Genomic DNA, 6,965 nt, shown 5'->3' with positions numbered 1-6,965 from the left:
TTTTTATTGATTCAACTCTCTCCCACTCTGTCTGTGATTTCAGTAAAGATGACTCTATTCCTGGATCCAGGAGTGGAGAATAAGACCTTTACTAAGTAAGTCAAATGCATTTCACCCTTCCTACCTCCCACGGCTATAGTGACTGATTTGAGGATGTGCACATGGCCCAAATCAGGACCGTCAGGGCCAGTGAAACTCAATTCTGGGATTTTTGTTTGTACTGTAGAAAAAGCAAAGTCTTGTCTACAGGATTGGTGTGTGGTGATATGAGCTTGGAACTACAGGAGAACCATCTTATAAGGGCCTGAGAATGAAGTCTGTCCAGCAGAATGCATGACTGAGAGATGAGCTCTTTGTGGTACGGAGGCCTCTCACTGTTGTGGCCTCTCCCGTTGCGGAGCACAGGCTCCGGACGCGCAGGCTCAGTAGCCATGGCTCACGGGCCCAGCCGCTCTGCGGCATGTGGGATCTTCCCGGACCAGGGCACGAACCCGTGTCCCCTGCATCGGCAGGCGGACTCTCAACCACTGCGCCACCAGGGAAGCCCTTGGGTTGGCTTTTTATCACTTACTAAAGAAGTTAGAATGATACAAGCTCTAAACTAGGGTACAGAGGAAATGAAGTAGTTCTGCTACTATCAGACTGCAGAAATGAGGGCAGTTCATTTAAAGTCTCTGGTACTGAATTGCATCATCAGTAAAATGAACAAGTTTAACTGGACAATTTGAAAAACCTCCTCCTCCTTTAAACTTCTATGATTTCTGTATGACTTTGCCTCTAGGTCTAACCTGAGTGTCTTGGCTGCCGTCATTTGCTTTTATTCCAATTGGTCAAGTTGTTCTTCTCGGAGGGGTTAACTCTCAAAAGCAAAAGGATAGAAGGAATTTTCCTATGCTGCATCTTTTTTTAATCACTCATATTTAAATTATTTTCCCTACTCCCTACCCCTCAATCTTTTAAAATGTTTTAATGAACATATAAATTGTCCTAATATGATTCTAAGACATCTATAATTTTAAGACTTTGTCATGAAATAACTCCCTTTACTCAGTGAAAATTAGGTCTATTACTCTCTTGTCTCTAACTTTTCATTTTGAAAAATTTCAAACCTTCAGAAAAATTGCAAGAACAGTACAATGAACACCAGCAGAGCTTTTACCTAGATTGGCCTGTTGTTGATATTTTTCTGTATTTGCTTTCCTGTGTGTGTTTTACTAAATAAATCTATTATTCTTAATGTGTCTTTAAAACAGTATGTATTAAGAAAAGTAAGGACTTCTAAGAGGATTCCTGGAACCATTTAGAAGGATCTGGAAAAGTAGAGTTGGTACAGGGTAGGGACTAACAATTCAGAGTCTTGACTTTTCCTGAATTTCAATCCTGGCTCTCTCTAATCTTCAGTTCTCATATTTGTGAAATATGGGTATTATTGGCACCTATTAATTAGTATTAATTAGTATTAATATTAAATACATTGATTAGCATTATTATGTGAGTAGAGCTCACATGAGATGTTTGTGATTTTTCATTGCTTGTGGGAAACCATAGTTATCTGTGCTCTGCTAATGACGTTGGACCTTGAGTTTCCTCACATAGGAAATAAATTTGTGGTTGGTTCAAAAGGGAATGCAAAGAGCTGAAACAGAAATGAAAGAATATGTGTTTTTGGCTGGGCAAGAAATTAGACCCCATGCTGAAAATTTCAAATAGCACCTGCCAGCAAGGTACTAGTGGAAGTAAAACTAGATAAGGGTAGCAGATGGGTTTTATCTTATGTGCCAATTACTCTTCATGGCTGCCTGGTACACTGTATAAGATAGCTTGTGAGAACTTTTGGGGAAAGAATAACTGCCATGGCACGGGAGATATGAGCACTGGCACAAGTGCCATGTATTTGCCCCTCCGATCTAGGTCTGAAAGACAAAGGAGGCAAGTTTCAGGGATGGGAAGTGAACTTGACAACTGGCTAGTAAATACATTTAAGAATGAGGAGATTTTCTGCCCGTTCGTGTGAGCTGGAAGCTTCCCTCCAGCCAGGCTGCTGGCAGCCAGAGCGTGTCCCTTTTCCTCTTGCACCCAGAGGAGTGTTTGCACTCTTAACCAGAGCCCGCGGGGTGTCTGCGGAGATTACATCCTACTGCATCCTTGACTTTCCTGGTGCGGTGCCACCTTGGTGCCACAGTCCCCAATTATTAGGACGAAACCCGTTCCGACAAGCAGCATCCGCCCTCCCACCCTGTCCTCCCTGTGGGTGTGGGGGCAGCATCAGTGTTTGGACGCCAAGCAAGGACCCGCGCTGTGTCTCCAAAGGCAGTCTGTTCTGTCAGGGATGGAGGTCAACCCAGAGTAAGGACTTGAGTAATTGGGGGCCCACATTAGAAGACCCTGAGCCTGGAGGAGAACCAAGGTGGCGGAGTAGAAGGACGTGCTCTCAGTCCCTCTTGCGAGAATACCAGAATCACAACTAACTGTTGAACAATCATCCACAGGAAGGCACTGGAACTCACCAAAAAAGATACCCCACATCCAAAGACAAAGGAGAAGCCACAATGAGATGGTAGGAGGGGCGCAATCACAGTAAAATCAAATCCCATAACTGGTGGGTGGGTGACTCACAGACTGGAGAACAATTATACCACAGAAGTCCACCCACTGGAGTGAAGGTTCTGAGCCCCACGCCAGGATTTCTAACCTGGGGGTCCGGCAATGGGAGGAGGAATTCCTAGAGAATCAGACTTTGAAGCCTAGTGGGAATTGATTGCAGGACTCTGACAGGACTGGGGGAAACAGAGACTCCACTCTTGGAGGGCACACACAAAGTAATGTGCACATCGGGACCCAGGAGAAGGAGCAGTGACCCCAGGGGAGACTGAACCAGACCTACCTGCTAGTGTTGGAGGGTCTCCTGCAGAGGTGGAGGGTGACTGTGGCTCACTGTGAGGACAAGGACACTGGCAGCAGAAGTTCTGGGAAGTACTCCTTGGCGTGAGCCCTCCCAGAGTCTACCACTAGCCCAACCAAAGAGCCCAGCTAGGCTCCAGTGTTGGGTTGCCTCAGGCCAAACAACCAACAGGGAGGGAACCCAGCCCCACCCATCAGCAGACAAGCAGATTAAAGCTTTACTGAGCTCTGCCCACCAGAGTAACACCCACCACCAGTCCCTCCCATCAGGAAACGTGCTCAATCCTCTTAGATAGCCTCGTCCACCAGAGGGCAGACAGCAGAAGCAAGAAGAACTACAATCCTGCAGCCTGTGGAACAAAAACCACATTCACAGGAAGATAGACAAGATGAAAAAGCAGAGGTCTATGTACCAGATGAATGAACAAGATAAAACCCCAGAAAAACAACTAAATGAAATGGAGATAGGCAACCTTCCAGAAAAGGAATTCAGAATAATGATAGTGAAGATGACCCAAGACCCTGGACAAAGAATGGAGGCAAAGATCGAGAAGATGCAAGAAATGTTTAACAAAGACCTAGAAGAATTAAAGAACAAACAAACAGAGATGAACACTACAATAACTGAAATTAAAAATACACTAGAAGGAATCAATAGCAGAATAACTGAGGCAGAAGAATGGATAAGTGACCTGGAAGACAGAATGGTGGAATTCACTGCTGTGGAACAGAATAAAGAAAAAAGAATGAAAAGAAATGAAGACAGCCTAAGAGACATCTAGGACAACATTAAACGCAACAACATTCGCATTATAGGGGTCGCAGAAGGAGAAGAGAGAGAGAAAGGACCCGAGAAAATATTTGAAGAGATTATAGTTGAAAACTTCCCTAACATGGGAAAGGAAATAGCCACCCAAGTCCAGGAAGCACAGAGAGTCCCATACAGGATAAACCCAAGGAGAAACACGCCGAGACACATAGAAATCAAACTGCCAAAAATTAAAGACAAAGAAAAATTCTTGAAAGCAGCAAGGGAAAAATGACAAATAACATACAGAGGGCTTCCTGTTCTGATGGACGCTCCGGCAGTAACAATGATCGAGGACATCCTGCTGTTTGGGACGCTGTTGATGAACGCCGGGGCGGTGCTCAACTTTAAGTTGAAAAAGAAGGACACGCAAGGCTTTGAGGAGGAGTCGAGGGAGCCCAGCACAGGTGACAACATCCGGGAGTTCTTGCTGAGCCTCAGATATTTTCGAATCTTCATCGCCCTATGGAATGTCTTCATGATGTTCTGCATGATCGTGCTCTTTGGCTCCTGAGCTCCAGGTACAGAACCGGAAACACACCTTCACAGAGTGTCTCTTCCTCCATCCTGACGACTTCAAGAATGTTTCTTACCAGAAAAGCAGTGACCTTCCCAGAAAGTCCAAGCTTGTGGTGGGTGGAAAAAATGTTTGCCAAGATGAACACAGTTTCCCAGCCACGTCACTGTTTTCTTTTCAAAGATATTTTCATTTTGACCTCTGCCTTGAAATGCTGTCTACTTAAAAGAGTTTGAAGAGTGTTTATGTGAGGGGCTGTGGTGTCTAGATTGTTTAATCAGATCGGAATCCCTCTTCTACCAAACTTTCACAGGAAACCCATTTCTGGGTATTTCTTGGTTTATTTTTAATAACCATCCTTTTTTTGGTTCAAATTATACAGATTTTAAAAAATCTTTTGTATCCAGGAATCTGAAGCAGAAAGGTTGGCTTTTAAGTTTGATGCAGCCTCTCATTGGACTGCATTTGTGAGGAATGAACAAGTTCATTGTTGTTGCGTCTGTGTCCAAATTCCTTCCCTATCCCAATGGGCTCTGCTTGGCCACTCCATGCTGCTGAGTTTGTCCCCAGGACTTGAAGGGTGAAGTGTTATGGGTTCCTGTGGAACAGAGGTGCAGAGCAGTTGGCAGGGTGGATGGGGGTTTTATGAGAAACTTTGGCTTGCCTTGAAGCCCTCTATTAAAGTAACTTTTGGGCCCATTAATTGTATAGCTTTTAGAATGAGAGTGATTTATGTGGTGATATTGGGACCCAGTTCTGAAAGCTTGGGTTTTGGGGACTGCTTTTCAAGTGGATGATTTCAAGGTTGAAAAACAAGCCTCATTGGAGGAAATACAGCATTTTGCATAGAAGCTTCTTTGAAAGGGAGTCCTGGTTTAATTGCCAACATGACACTTGGGTGGTCAGTGCCTGGATCCTATAGGTGTTTGATTTGTTTGTTGTGGTTTTTGAAATCCTAACTTGCAGTTAACCTGCTGGGAGGAAAAAATAAATATGCAGGCTCTTAGAACTAAAGAGCATTGAAAATAAAGCTCATTTCTAAAAAGGAAAAACAAAAACAAAAACATGGGAACTCCCATAAGGTTAACAGCTGATTTCTCAGCAGAAACTGTACAAGCCAGAAGGGAGTGGCATGATATACTTAAAGTGATGAAAGGGAAGAACCTACAACCAAGATTACTCTACCAGCAAGAATCTCATTCAGATTCGATGGAGAAATCAAAAGCTTTACAGACAAGCAAAAGCTAAGAGAATTCAGGACCACCAAACCAGCTCTACAACAAATGCTAACGGAACTTCTCTAAGTGGGAAACACAAGAGAATAAAAGGACCTACAAAAAGAAACCCAAAACAATTAAGAAAATGGTCATAGGAACATACATATCAATAATTACCTTAAACGTGAATGGATTAAATACTCCAACCAAGACACAGACTTGCTGAATGGATACAAAAACAAGACCCATCTATATGCTGTCTACAAGAGACCCACTTCAGACCTAGGGACACATTCAGACTGAAAGTGAAGGGATGGAAAAAGATATTCCATGCAAATGGAAATCAAAAGAAAGCTGAAGTAGCAATACTCATATCAGATAAAATAGACTTTAAAATAAAGAATGTTACAAGAGACAAGGAAGGACACTACATAACGATCAAGGGATCAATCCAAGAAGAAGATATAACAATTATAAATATATATGCACCCAACATAGGAGCACCTCAATACATGAGGCAACTGCTGACAGCTATAAAAGAGGAAATCAACAGTAACACAATAATAGTGGGAGACTTTAACACCTCACTTACGCCAATGGACAGATCATCCAAACAGAAAATTAATAAGGAAACACAAGCTTTAAATGACACAATAGACCTGATAGATTGAATTGATATTTATAGGACATTCCATCCAAAAACAGCAGATTACACTTTCTTCTCAAGTGTGCATGGAACATTCTCCAGGATAGATCACATCTTGGGTTACAAATCAAGCCTCAGTAAATTTAAGAAAATTGAAATCATATCAAGCATCTTTTCTGACCACACCACCATGAGATTAGAAATCAGTTACAGGGAAAAAAACGTTAAATACACAAACACATGGAGGCTAAACAATACGTTACTAAATAACCAAGAGATCACTGAAGAAATCAAAGAGGAAATCAAAAAATACCTAAAGACAAGTAATAATGAAAACACGATGATCCATAACCTATGCGATGCAGCAAAAGCAGTTCTAAGAGGGAAGTTTATACCTATACAAGCCTACCTCAAGAAACAAGAAAAATCTCAAACAAACAATCTAACCTTACACCTAAAGGAGCTAGAGAAAGAAGAACAAACAAAACCCAAAGTTAGCAGGAGGAAAGAAATCATAAAGATGAGAGCAGAAATAAATGAAATAGAAACAAAAAAAACAATAGTAAAGATCAATAAAACTAAAATCTGGTTCTTTGAGAAGATAAATAAAATTGCTAAACCATTAGCCAGACTCATCAAGAAAAAGAGGGAGAGGACTCAAATCAGTAACATTAGAAATGAAAAAGGAGAAGTTACAACAGACACTGCAGAAATACAAAGCATCCTAAGAGACTACTACAAGCAACTCTATGCCAATAAAATGGACAACCTGGAAGAAATGGACAAATTCTTAGAAAAGCACAACCTTCCAAGACTGAACCAGGAAGAAATAGAAAATATAAACACACCAATCACAAGCACTGAAATTGAGACTGT

General features: G+C 42.0%; 1 pseudogene; it reads left to right on the top strand.

Annotated features, from left to right (window-relative positions):
- The first annotated feature begins 3,947 nt into the window (after window positions 1-3,947).
- On the top strand, window positions 3,948-4,224 carry LOC114903246 (annotated as a pseudogene).
- The last annotated feature ends 2,741 nt before the right edge of the window (window positions 4,225-6,965 follow it).

This window comes from Monodon monoceros, unplaced genomic scaffold (assembly GCF_005190385.1).
Source record: "Monodon monoceros isolate NGI ecotype Baffin Bay Population unplaced genomic scaffold, NGI_Narwhal_1 Super_Scaffold_20, whole genome shotgun sequence".
Taxonomy (NCBI): Eukaryota; Metazoa; Chordata; class Mammalia; order Artiodactyla; family Monodontidae; genus Monodon; species Monodon monoceros.
This window is presented reverse-complemented; position numbering and strand designations above follow the sequence as displayed.